Here is a 14,654-nt window from a genome sequence, read left to right as displayed (position 1 = left end):
GAATAACTACCAGCCTCAGCTCAGACCTTAACCCCCAAATAATTTCAGTGCAATAGGAGAAATACATCTGAGTTTGCACAGTGTTTTCTATTGACTGCTTCATTTATTTTCTAAAAACTTCAACATGAGAGACCTTCAGAACTGTGCTGACTCTGAGATTCAGTCTGCAACCACAGAGGTGGGTGCAGATCAAATCATTTCAGCCTACAAATTAAGAAACAACTAAACACATATGCAAAAGGGAAGAGACAACCCAGGACTTCCCAGTTATGTTAAGTCAGAGGAGGAGATGAAGGTTTCCACTCAGTGTTTTCCCTCCAACTGTTGACAGGTAAGGAACACTACTGCAGTAAAGCAGCCCTTATAAAAATAATGATGCACACACTATCTTCAAAGCAAAGCAGATGAAATAGAAGCCATTCAAAAACTTGGCTCTCAGCACAGCCGTGTTGTTGGGGGAGGGACCAACTGCTGAATCATCTACCCCACTCTAAGAGCATGCAAACTTCACAAAAAAAAAAAAAAAAAAAAATCAAACTTCTGTTGCACAGACAGGCTTAGGCTGTTTGTAAGTACCCATTTAAAGCAATTTTCCGCTTGAAATCTTCATCTCAGTCACACATACAAAAAAAAGTTAATAAAAATTAAGATTCTAGGCTTAAAGTGTGGATTTGCCTCTACATTCTAAGGACAATATTGAAGTGCAATTTACATTCCTTTCATTCTTCATAAATGAAGACTACTACAACATTCCTCAACTATTAATGGAGTAACAGGACATACATGTAATGATTTAAAAAAAAAATATTAATTGAAACTAACTAAATTCAGATCTACTGTTATGTATAATTCGTCCAGTATCAATTATCACTTACATGGGATCAAGCACTCCTTCAGTGGGTTTGCAGATGACACCAAGTTTTGTGGTGCAGCAACAGCCAGAATGTTACTATACAGCTAAGAAACTTTATAAAGTGACCAGTTGTGAATAGCAGAATACAAATGAATGTCCACCAGTTGGAGGACATGAATTTTTAAACAGGACAGTAGGTTACCACAAGAGCAGCAGACAGAGTACTTACTACATGGACACGAAATAAACACAGACAAGGAGATACACATGTGCTTTTCACAGGCAGATTTCAGATTCAGCCCTTGTATTCAACTTCTCACCCTCCCTCAGACCTTCTATCTCTTCCTCTCTTTATGAGGACATTGCCCAGTGAGCAACACTGTTCTAGACAGTGCTTAAAGTAGTGGTTTTAGCTGCTCTTATCAATTACCATTCCTTTAAAAACAACAACAAAACACCACAAAACAAACACTCAACCATTCTTCCTTCTCTGAATAAGGAAATACAAAATAGAGTTTCGAGTTTCTGAGACTCTGCAGGAAGCCATGGAATACAAAAATTATAAAACAAAACTCTGCTTTAAAAAAAAAAAAGGTGAAAAAAGCTTTATATTTTTTATGAAATTGACTGGGGAGGGGCACCTATTGGTCTATGCCACACCACAGAAAGTAAGCTTTAGATAATTTTCTCCCCCTACATTGCAAACTGGTTAACCATGTTACACAATGGAACCATAATTGCCCATTCTTCATTATCAGACCAACATCTGCCTGAAATGAGTCATAATGTCTGAAGAATTCAGAGATTCTGTGGAATATACTATGTGTTTGCAAGACAGACAGGATCTTCTCAAATACTTAGAAATATCTAAAGGACAGGAGTCAAATGAATGAGGCCAGGCTCCTTTTGGTGGTGCCCAGTGACAGAACAAGGGGCAATGGGCACAAACTGGAACATAGGAAGTTTCATATAAACATGAGGAAAAATTACTTTGAGTGTGACAGAGCAATGAAACAAGCTGTCCAGAGAGATTTTGAAGTCTCCTTCTCTGGAGATACTCAAAGTCCATGTGGATGTTTTCATGTGCAACCTACTGCAGGGAACCTGTTTTAGAAAGAGGTTGGACTAGATGATCACCAGAGGTCCTTTCCAACCCCTAAGATTCTATGAATCTGTAACAATGAATGATTTTTCCACCCAGACAGACACAGGTTTGAACTTTCACACTATCATGTGCAGAATGTGCAGAAAAATACAAGTGAGCATAACAGCTTATTATTATCTATCTTTGTTCAGTCATTATGGTAAAGTAGATTGGAAAGGGACATGGAACTGTGACATCTTCCCAGTTATCAGGCTAGCTTTTCAAACTTTTTCAATGCAAAATGTTTTTAAAGCAGTAAACTAATATATTCTCTGTAGTTGTAAGAGGAAACATTGAATGGAAAGTAAATCAATAAACATCAGATCAATGTCTGCCTACGTAGATTATCCCTTAATGAGAACTCTGACCATAGACAAGGATTCAGAATGAAATAATTTCAAATTGGTTATTATTTTTTTTTCATGTTAGAACTTCTTGAGCAAGTTGTTGATATCTTTTAGAGTCATATGATAAAGAACAAAATTCCCTGACAATGAATATCTTTCTATTAATATTATTGCCACTGTCTAAATTTTAATTGTGATTATGATCGGAGAAGATAGTAGTAAGGTCTTTTAGGAGTGCATTTAAATAATGATTTCCCTTTCAAACTTAACCTCTGAAAATAATATTTAACACTTTTCTCTCCCAGAATAACATCTAGTCACATAAAGACTTGGTGGAAGAATCATTACTGTAGATACTATGTTAGAGATCAATGATCAGTTAACAGATTGACTGATAGCTAGGATAGAAGGACATTTATCTTTTTTTCTTTTTCCCCTTTCTTTCTCAGTGTAACTCAAGTAAACGATTAAATGAAAAACAAACAAAAAAAAAAAATCAAGATTTTCTTTAGAGTGTTTTCGCAATCAAATCTAACACATGAGCCCTTCAGGTGTATTCCCCAATTCTCTGACAAAGAACTTTGTTTTACTGAAGAGCACTTCAGCTATAAGGTAGGCTTCAGGCATCTGAAGAGTAGCTTCACATTATCTAGCATACTACTCAGAAACATAATCAGTTAATGCCATGTCTAAGCCTTCACCTGTCCATGTAGGAGAGGTGTTTTAGTGGAACAGAAAAGCTGGACCACTTTCCAGTCTAAACAGAAGATTTATCTTCCTCCATCAATTCAGGAACACACAGCTGTGATACTGCTGACTATGACTAATTCTGTTTGGCATAGCTTTAATAAACCTACAGAGAGCAGAACTGTATTTGCTGTGTGCAAATATATAATCAGTTCAAATATTTACAGGTAATAGAAGATGACATTTGAAGATCAGAAGACTTCTGAGGTTTTCAACAGTTTATTCTTAAGGTAGTCATAAAATAGTCCTGAATTAGCATTCACTCAACATGCAAAGATCAAAGGGACTACTATATACAAACACCCCAACAATAACAAAACAGCACTCACAGTTATTTACAACAAACTTCAATAGCCTCACCTACACAAACCCAAACGTTCTCTCAGACCTCTGCACACTCCTGCCTCCCCCACCACCAAAGCCACATACTTCAACCTAGCTCATAACAGATTGTGAAGTGAATGGAGCACTTGATAAAAACATACTTTAGTGGCAGATGTGGAAGCAGACTACAAACACAATGAAGGGACATCCTACTACCTACCATATGACCCGTGCCTCTGTAGCCTGGTCCCTACCTCAGTAGCAGGAGATAATGGGGAATCTAGCTGCTGCTAACACAGAGTGCACAGAATGGGTTAATACTAGCTACAGATTAAAAAAACCTCTATGGCAACCCATCACTGAACATGTTGCCCACATCCAGGCAAAATCGCTTTCCCCCACATCTCAGACTATAAAGAAAAGGAGCATAAAATATTTTAAGAGTACAAAAATATAGGGAAAATTTAAGTGGTCAGACATGAAAACACCTGCAGATACAATCTGGAGCAGAAAGCATTGGCCATTTAACTTTCATAGCCACTTTAGACAAGTCAGTAATGCCCTGTTAAACGTATCAACACATGACAAAAAAGCCAAGAATGCGTATGCAACATATGGCTCCATGTTAATTAATACCAAATTACCCATCTTGTACGTCATCAGTGGGTACAATTGCCATGCAATAAAGACCCCAGAGCAGGTGCAAATACAAACACATTTCTGTCCAGTTCGACAGAGAAAAGGACACTGCCTTCATGAGGACTTCACAACAGCGCAGACGTACAAATGATATCTAACTTAGCAATATTGGTTCTAGGTAGACTAATAGTATCTGACACAGAAGAAAACCTTTTTATGCTAACATAAGCTTAGTAAAATTTAGGCTGAAAGGATATGTTTATGGTAGAACTTTGCACCATGTGACTATACATATTTGATCTGACTGTGAATGCCTTAAAGATACACCACTGAATCCACACTCCAAATTAATCCACTACATCAGTGTCTGGAGAAAAGTACGTAGCCCAGCATCCTTCTTTCTGTACCTCTCTGTCTCATTCTGTGATATAAGAACTTTCAACCATTTTTCTAGCTCTACAGGCAATCTCACGTATTTTGTGTGCATGTCAGCATTTAATAAAATTTCAAACAACTGTTGGAGAAAATAAATCGGAAAAACCAAGCTAGGATTACAGACATAGCTGCTTAGATTCCCCAAACAAGACAACATGTATTATCTCATCTGGCATTTTAGTAAGGCAGAAATGAAACATAATTTGTAGTTAACATCAACTGGCAGAAGAAAGACAAGAGTTCATGGTAATGTCTGTGTTTTGTTAAAAAATGTACTTCTGTCTTAAATTATAAAGAAAAGGAGGCTTTTAGTATAAAAAATACAAGATTTGCAGATGCTACCCTGAGTTGCTAGCTCAGAGAAAAATGCGTCTCAAGTTTATGCGAGTTAAAAAGACAAATCTAAAATTACGCCAGGTCAAATCTTCTACCCAGTACCCCTGTCTCCAAGGGCAGCCAAAAGCATATGTCTGGGGAAGAGGATAAGAATAGTGTAAGCATTTAGTCATACTTTCCCCAAATAATCTCCAGTCTCCAACAATTTGCTGTTCAGCGTCTTTCAAAGTCAGAGGTCATGCTTATGTATTTATTAATGCACTACAGACCTTTTCTTCCATTCATTTTGTCCCGTCTCCCTTTGAATTGCTATAAATTTTCAGTATCCACCACACCACATCCTGTAAAGTTACACAATTTAATGACGTGTGAGTGAAACAATATTTCTTTTTTTTTTTGCTATTCTGAATCCAACACTTTCTAGCTTCATTGACATGCCCATTAGTTCTCATACTGGGAGAGACAACGACATCTGTCACTCCTGGCATCCCATGCATGATTTTATAAAACTATCACTGCATCCCTACGTGTCTATTTTTCTCATCAACTTAACTGTTCTTTGAATAGAAAATATTATACATTTGCAATTGTCCTTGTAAGACTTAACTGGGTGTTTTCCAGTTCTAATGGAACCTTTCCGAGATGGTGGTTCATAAATGCACGTAAGCACTGAAGATGTAAGTACCCTCAGGATACAAATGGCAGACTTGTGTCCCATTCCTTTAAGAAAGAATCCCAATAACCTAGATTCCTAACATTCCACTTGATTTTTTAACTGTGACATAGTCATGGAAACATTTATTGTCCAAGATCTCATATCTAAGAGATAAGCCAGCCAGCACAGAGTCTATCACTTTACAACCATGGTAGGTCTGGTCTCCTTGTCCCAGCATTTCCATCAGCTTTTCTTCAACACTCAGTTGCATATACTGTTTTTTGCCTAGCTTCTTGGTCTTAAAAATACTTTTGCAGGTGTTTGTTACCAGGAATTACACAGCAGCAAATGCATACTGCAAGTTATTATTTCTCCTGAATCATGTAGGAACAGCACTGGCAGTCAAACAAATCCATGTGCGTCTCTACTGGTAACCTTCCTTTCTTGTAATAATAAGCCATTTACATCCACTGCTGGTTTTTTGCTTTCTTGCCCATGCAAGAAGATTTGCTTTTCCCCACCATAGCAAACTGTTTTCCTTAAGAGCTTTTCTGAATTCTTAGAAACATAAAAATCACCCCTATCTCCATTATCTATATGCCTCCAGGTTTATAAGCCACTAATGCCCCTTGAAAAACACATGTTCTCTCTGCCCCACTATCTCATTTTTCCACTAAGTCTATTCCTTGGTACACCCACACGTTGCAGACCATAGTCTGCAAACCACTGGCCTGTGGTCCCTCTTCTGGATTCCCTGTGAAGATGCCACACATTCACCATGTTCAACCCTCCATTACCAAAGTGTTTCAAATGAAACATCACTGCATATTTAACAGTTATTTCCTTTCTCAATCAGTTCTTCTGCAACTCCCAACAACAGTTCAAAACTGACCTTCTAACAAGTTTTCCATGACAAGGATTTCCATTGCAAAAACCTCTATTCATTTCTCCTACTGCAAATAGAAAGGCAAAATATCAACTTAACCTTTCTATTATGGCCTTAACTTATTCCCTGATAACCTGTTGGCCATACAGACCCTCTGGAGAAATTCCCACTCCTCAATTTATTCCTCAGACTCTTCATTAAACTGCCTTCTTACAGTCATTAAATTTTGCCAGAGTTTATCACTATTCTGTTCCTCTTTCAGACACAAATGTATTTTCAGAACTAAAGCCAGTACTCCTGAAAATGCATTTTTCAATGTGCACTGATTATGCAGTGACCTAGTACTCACATTATGAAAACAACTAAGGATGTAGGGCATTCATTTCTTATGAGAAGTATTATCTCCACCACCTGGAAGCTAACTGAAAGACTTGAGAAAGGAGGTTCTCCCTGAGCATTAACATCTGCACAAATTGCTTTCCCCAACCAACAGGCTCATATGAGGCCCAGTGAATTTTCATTCCCCAGATTCTTCAATGCATATGGCTAAAACACTTGCACTACTAGGAAAATATCTTTTAATGGAAGGACATGTCCTTTCATTAAAAGGATCACTACATTTAGGGAAAAAAAAAAAAAAAAGAGACAGAGAGAGACAGTTAGAAATGTCTTCCTTTCTTTAAGGTAAGGCTCCCAAAAATATCTGTCCACACTGTACAGATGCTGAAAAAGTAACCCATTGTATTAGCAGAAGGTAGTAAGTTTGTTAGAGGAAGAGTTGAGAATTCAAACCTGACAAACCTGAGAAATTACTTGAGAAACTATTATCATCTTTGATAAGAACACGTGCAAAATGTTACAGGCAGGCAGAAACAATAAGCAGTAAAGCAAAGAGTGAGAAGGATGTCTTATAACCCTTGTGCTCGGACAAGGATCTGCCTGAACATGAAAAAGTTATAGTGCTGCAAGACAAGCATTGAATTAGCAAGCACGAAGAGGATCCTTTTCTATTTCACTCAACAATATTAGTAAATCCTCAAGGTTAATAGAGTCCTAATTTGAATAGAAAACTTCAAAATAGATGTGAGACGATGAAAGATAACTCAAGAAAAGTAACAAGAATAACTGAAGTACAAGAAAAAAGCACCTCTGAGGTGAAATAACTGAGCTTGAAGAAACAGTAGGCTAGAATAGGTAAGAAGTAAACCTAGTAAAACACACTCTAAGAATAAAAAACAACTGTTTTCTCTGTCTAATAGAGATGCAGGATGGTGTGAAATTACAATAAAAAATGTATGAATTTGATAATGTGTGAAGAAAATTTCTCATTGCAAGTTGATACAAGGGAGATTGCTGGGATAACAAGTCACATAGGAGATCTAGATGATCATAACTGGAGGCAGATGAATGGACTGGATGAATTCATAAGGTCTCTTCCCGTCCTGTTTTTTTAGGATCATTTCATATAATCACAGTACATCCCAAGCTGGAAGGGACCCACAAGGACTGAGTCCAAGCCCTGGCTCCACACGAGACTATCCAAAATTCAAACCATATGTCTGAGAGTGCCATCAAAGTGCTCCTTGAATTCCTGCCCTGTGCAGCCCGTTCCATGCCCACCGCCCTCTGGTGCAGACCCTGTCCCCAGCGCCCAGCTGCCCTCCCCTGGCACAGCTCCATGCCGTTCCCTCAGGCCCTGTCGCTGTCACACAGAGCAGAGCTCAGCGCTGCCCTCCACTCCTGTGAGGAGCTGCAGCTGCCACAAGTGCTGCCCTCAGCTCCTCTGCTCTGTGCTCAGCACAGCCAGGGGCCTCAGCCGCTCCTCATAAATTCTGCCCTCTAAACTCTGCCTAGACCTTGTCTAATAGGTTTATGTCCTTACACTGTGACACCACAAACTGCACCCAGTTTGCACCCAAACTCACCACTCAAAGTGAGACTGCACCATGGCAGTGTAGAGTGGGTTAATCTCTTCCCTCATGCCACAGAAAACAGATTTGAAGTAGCCTGTTCATATACAAAATATTATCTAGATCTCTCCCTGACCATATCCAGGAAGCTTTAGAAAGAAAGAAAGTCTAAGAGCAGCTAAGAGCTGCATGATTACACCAAAAGTGAGGACTCCTATTCTCTAACAGTCTCCTCAAATGCAGATTGGAAGCAGATGCATACTCTGCCCAGTATAGCGCGTGTAGACGTGCAACATCCTGAGAGAAATTGTCTTATCTATTTACTGGGCAGCATGTAGAACACACAACAGAAAAACTACATAAATTCTGCCAACACAGGCTGGTCAAACATCAGTGAATCAAAATATTCCTAAGGTGCTGTTTTAGTCTGAACTTTCACTCTTTCACATTAACATGTGCCTTCTTGCAGTATGCAAACTCAAGACAGGCTGGATATTTCTGTTCTCCAAATCTGCCTGCGATGAAAAGCAAACTCTAATTCAAGCTGTCAGGGCTGTCATGGAATGTGGTCTGGGTCACTTTGGCATAAAGATTGGTTGAAGGTAATTACACTGATTTTATGCAGCCATGATCACAACTAATGTCTGAATAAACAAGCACGCACAACACAAACCTCATGCATATTTCTGCAAACTGGCTACCTCTACTCAATTATAAAGCATCTCAACAGGGCAATCAGCTGGGCAGTCTGCGGAAAATCTTGCACTCCGGCTGTCACATACTATGTCTATTAGTAGCTTAAAGAAAACCTAAAATAGAGAGAAAAATGAGAACTTAGTTAACTCTTGAAAGATAAACCATACCAGAATAGCATTGGCATAAGAAAAATCAATGCACAGATAAAGAAAGCAGGCAGGAGACAACACTGCTTGAAACTTTCTCTTAGGCATAGAACTACATTGGCATTATCATGCTAAACTTGGACCACCAGTTGATGTTGAATTTGTAGGTTAAAATAATTTTTTAAAAGCATAGAAACAAATCCTCAAATATGACTGAATTTTAATATTAACATACAACCTGTCTGTGCAGGACATATCAAAGGAATACACACGTGCTGAAAGACCATAACAAGAGCACACAGCCATTGAAACAGAGCTTCTCTCAAAGTTGTTTAGCAGCATATAAAACTGGTGCATCAGCACCAACACCAACTTTAGTGAGGTGGTCCATTTTTGAGAAAGATGGTTCAGTGCAAACTCTGGAAAAAAAACAGCTGTTTACAATGACCCTGATGTACACTGCAATTCACTGACCTATGTAAATTTACTTGGCCTACAGATACTCTCCTGGCGAATACAGTTATAAAATCTGTAAACACAGATGGCACCAACAGGGACCCTATCTGCAACCTCAGAAGATCAAATACAGCACTTGAATTTGTCCTCCGATATCACAGGTGATTATTTCCAAACCTGTTTAAGGGATTATGACTGGAATCCAAACTAATGCCACAGCAACCCAAATCCCAGCTACCTTGAGAAATCACACCACTTGAATGAAGCTCCTTGAAAATCTGCATGGCTTTTAACAAACCACTGCAACATTTCAGTCCTGATGACGTTCAAGTTGTAATAGCAAAAATTAAGCTAGACAGATGCTTTGGCAAAATTGCTTCATTAGCTCTTTTGTAGCACTACAAGCTGTTTAGAGATGAAAATGAAAAGATCTGAAGATCAGCTTAATGTACAGTTTTTCCATGTGTTGTTCAGTTACACTTTACAGTTGTCTCAGTTGGCTGCAACATGCTTTTTCTAAGGCAGCTTTTTTTCTCTTTCTATAGTATTTCACTTTCTTAGTTTATCATTTAGTTCCATGCTCTCACCAGGGAGCCTAAAGCCTTAAAAAAATAAATAAATCTAACCAACAATACTTAAATCAATGTAAATAAGTGCTGTTTCCAAGCAAAAATGTTGCTGCAGCGCTCTCATCATGCAGGTAGATAAACAGTCTGGATTCTCCCTTGAAGAATCCACCATCTAACTTGGCCACAGAGTCCCAAAATGCAAAAGTCAGCATGATTATGAGGACCAGGAGACAAGGAAAACTAGAGAAATGAATCTTTAGCAACAGAGTGATCTGTTTATTATGTTTTACAGTTACTGGGTTCTAGTGATTGTATCAACAACATAGCTGTCTCAAGTTGTCTTCTACTGTGATTTATTGTGCTTGGTCATGGAAAAGGTAATTGCCCAATTACTAGACTATTCACCAAGTTCAGAATTTCAGATTTGTTCAGATAGATTGGTTATTTTTTTGGTCATTTACTTGACTTTTGTGGCAAATTTATATCTTAATTACTTCTTCACTGTGGGGATATTTTTCTTTGGAATTGACTTTCACAAGACTCTCTTCTAGAAAAATACATTTAGGAAAACTGATAATTCTATTCTCTGATTAACTGGTGTTAAAATGCTTATCCATGATCTTTGTCTGACCTTCTAGAATCTCAACAGAGTGACCAAAAAAAAAAGGTAAATAAGAAAAAGATCTCAAATCAGCAGAAAAATATTTTCCGGAATACATCAATTACATTCAACAGCATAAGATGAAAATGACCAAAATTATTTGCTTTAATTAGAAGATTGTTTAAAAATAAAGTACTAGAGCTGCTCTTTACACAGCTTTCAGAGTGCATGACCACACCTCCCCAGCAAGGTAAGAAGACAAGTAATAACGATTTTTTTAAATTTGTTTTGCCAAAGCCCTACGTTCAGTTTAATTCCAGTTCATCTGTAGTTACCATGCTAATTACAGAACAGCATATCATTTTAGCTCCACATTTGCAGAGAAGACCTTAGGTATTGTGACCTGGGAGAATCCTATCAATTCTTGTGAAAACTGGAAAACCAGAAAGTGGAAAAGGGCCAATCAAAGCTTACCAGACTTGTCAGCTATAATCACATCAGCAAGTGTCTTCGCACCAGCAAAAGGGCTCTAAGAGCAGGCAGTGCCTTCCAGTCACTCACCACCTCTGCCCCCTCTCCCACATGCATTATAAACATTGACAACCCAATGATAGGATCCTCAACAGAAGGAAAAATTGGAAACTGCTCTTGGGTAAGGGAGGCTGGGAAGGACAGGGACACAGAAGTGCTCCCGGCATTGCCAGCTGGCAGCTCAGCAGCTGAGCCCTGTTCCCTGCCCACAGGCTGGGTGGAGAGAATGGGCAGCCCAGAAGAACAGTATGTGCTAGCATGCAGCCGTCTAATGGGGCTGGTCTTACATGAAGGGTTTTCTTCCTCTTTCTTCAGCCCTGGAATCAGTGGACTTGAAGTCAGTGAGAAAGGGAATTTCACAGACTTGTTGTTTCTCCTATGGACAACTAGTGCCTGCTGCATTTAGGGATGAACTGAGCAGCTAGCTGTGTTCCCAGTTGTGACCACCACTTCGCTTCTACTGGAAGTCATCCTACTGGTACAAACTGTGTATTATAGGAGGAAATTCTGGAAATACAAAACTTGGAGAACAGTAGTTGTATTCTTCACGTCACTCAGAACAATCACTCATCCCTCCTTTCCACTTCAAGATTTTTTAAAATTTTTTTTTAAGTGCCTGCACTGCCACAGAACACAAAACAAAACCAGGCCCCTATCCTGGGGCAGCTACCAGACTCCATGCAGCTCAACCAGGCTCTGTCACAGCCTGGCTGCCTGCAGCATGGCACCCACAGTCCCTGCTGGCCAGAGCATACACTGCCATGAGGACTGTGCACAGCTGCAGGCTGCAGCACCACCACAGTCACAGCAATCCTGACCCAGACATAACAACACAGCACAACCGGTTGTGAGCAAGTGAGCTGATGCATAGGCAAGCCCTCCAATTAAGTAGGAGGAAAAGAAATATATTTCTGTACAGAAATCCAGCATGCAGCCCCAAAAAATTAAGTTCTTAGAAACAAACAACCCAATACTATTACTTGCCTAACATGCAGGTACATCATCACCCCAGCACTTTCCTGAATGCTTAATAAAAACAATGATTAACTACAAAAAGATAAAGTGGGTAATTTCCTAACCACTTATTAAAACCACACTATCCCCCAGACAGAGAAAACTTGAGAAGGAAGCAATGATGTGAGTGAATGATGTTTGCTGCCATCATACACAATGGAAACGGAGTTACAGTGCCACAAAACTGTGCCTGAGATGAAACCTGCTCATCAGGGATGGATGGTCTGTCTGTACTCTGCTTTAATAAGAGGCAAAGAAGGAAAATACTCAATAAGATGCCATAGTTTAACTAGGATTACACTTTTGTGACATGTTTTATTCAGAAGAATATTGACTTGAGTACCACCAATGCTTTCCAACACACCACGCTTTGTGCACAGCAGATATTCAGGCCCCTGTGAGGTTTCAATGACCAAAAAAAACAAGAGGGCTCTCTGCAGGTGTGCACTCACATGGCCAGAACCCAGAGCAGGACTGGGACGGATCTGGCATTTTCATTAAGGAATCTGTAATTGCACCTAGGGATGTCTCCCTAACAATGCCATACCTTTTAATTAACACACATAACATTTCCTTCCAGATGAGGTCAGCCTGAGCTTTTTCTTCTTTCGTTACTTCTCACATCCCGTCTCTCATTGGGACCGGCGCTCCCGCCGACGGCTGGCAGCACCCGGCCCTCCGGTAGCAGTACCAGAGGTTGTGCACTTGGCACAGCGCTCGGCTGATTGCCCTGGGACCGCAACAGCGCGTTCACGCCTTCCACATGATGGAATCACTCCAACAAACCTCTACCGACGCGCGCGCTGTGCCTTGCTTTCCCCTTCCAAAAGGCTCCCAAGAAACAAAACCCTTCTCAGACCCTTCGAAAGCAGAGGATAGAAAGATGCGGGGAAGCAAGAGCACGTTCGGAGCAGCGCTGAGCGGCCGAGACGAACCTCACCTTTCCCCGCAGCGAGGCTGGGGCTGCCACCGGCCGGCACCTCGTGCGAGATGGGTGCGGGAAGCAGCGCGCTCCACTTTGGCTGCCGCTCCCCCTCTCCGCATCCCGCCCCGCACGGAGCCAAGGGACCCCGCGATCTCAGAGCCCTCCCGCCCCGGCCGAGGCGCCCTGAGTCCCGAGGAAGAGCTTCCGCCGCCACCTCGCGGGAATGGAGGGGACGGGGCGAGCAGGCGCCCTCTGGCCCCACTGCTCGGAGCGATGCGGGCACCGGCTGGCTTCCGCCACGTCCCGTCCCGTCCCATGGCTGCCGCCCAGCCGGCGCTCGGGCAATGAATGGAGCGCTCCCAGCGCTCCGCTTTCTTTCTTCCTCCTGTTCCTTCCCTCCCTCTCTCTAGCACAACTTTCGCGCCGCCGCCTCACCTCCTGCGAGCAGTGCCCGCTCCCCGGCTCCTCCTGCGCGCTGTGGCTCCGCTCCGCTCCCGCCGCCGCCTCCGGCCCGCGCCCCGCCGGGCTCACCCTGCCCCGCTCCCGCCGCCACCATGCACCGAGGGAGGAGGAATGGGAACCCGGCGAGAGCCGACCCGGCCGCCTCCACCCGGAGGGAGGGAGTGCGGCGAGGGGAGGGACGCGGCGCCTCTGCCCTGCCCACGACAGCCGCCTCCCCGCCCCGGGCTGCGGGATGGGACTCAACGCGGGGCGGCGCTGCGGGCGGCCCGGGGTGCGGAGGGTCCGCGGGGCGCCTCGTGTCTGTCCTGGAGCGGCGGCCGAAGGGGAGTGCCGCTGGGAGCGGTCATCGGAGGGCAGCGGACGCCGAAGTCTTGAGGGAGTGAGACGGACTGGCGTTCGCCTCCACTGCGAGAGGAGCAGCGGCGGACCCCCATCAACCGCCCTCTACTCTTAGCCATAGTAAGAACGACTGTTACAAGAGCTGTAGGTTACAGTAGCTGTATGTTACAATGGCTACATGGTACAATAGTTCTACAACAGCCGTAGGTTACAACAGCCGTACAATACAATAGCTGCTCTAACAGAAACAGCCATTACTCTCAAAACGGCCCTGCTCGACCTTATCTTAGAGGACACATTAGAAAGTGGGAGTGCTGAACTCTTGCTTCCACACGTTCCTCCTTGTCTGGACTGTCTAAAGGAAGGGGAAAAAAAAAAAAAAAAAAAAAAAAAAGGGAAAAAAAGCAGCAGTTAATTATTATACAGTTTTCACTGCAAGAAAGCACCTCAAATTGTCTGCAAGGCATCTACCTTTGCTTGTTTGTCTGTTTTACTGGAATCTTTTCCCCCTCACAACTAATTATTTCCCGTCAGTCCCCCTGTGAAATCCCCCATTCATATGCTACCATTTCCAAGGAAGCACTCAATGGTACAAGCTTTCCAAAAATTTTGTAATTTGCAAAGTGTTGCGAGATGCCT

General features: G+C 41.9%; 1 protein-coding gene across 1 annotated transcript in view; it reads right to left on the bottom strand.

Moving 5' to 3' along the window:
- LHFPL2 (LHFPL tetraspan subfamily member 2) overlaps positions 1–13,837 on the bottom strand; it is a 122,053-nt gene extending 108,216 nt beyond the window's left edge. The window contains exon 1 of the mRNA XM_048932548.1: positions 13,650–13,837. The gene's annotated coding sequence lies outside the window, so the exon portion shown is untranslated. The remainder of the gene's footprint in view (positions 1–13,649) is intronic.
- Positions 13,838–14,654: the final 817 nt, after the last annotated feature.

This window comes from Lagopus muta, chromosome Z (genome assembly GCF_023343835.1).
Source record: "Lagopus muta isolate bLagMut1 chromosome Z, bLagMut1 primary, whole genome shotgun sequence".
Lineage (NCBI taxonomy): Eukaryota > Metazoa > Chordata > Aves > Galliformes > Phasianidae > Lagopus > Lagopus muta.
Note: the sequence above shows the minus strand (reverse complement) of the source record. Positions and strands in the feature narration are given on the sequence as shown.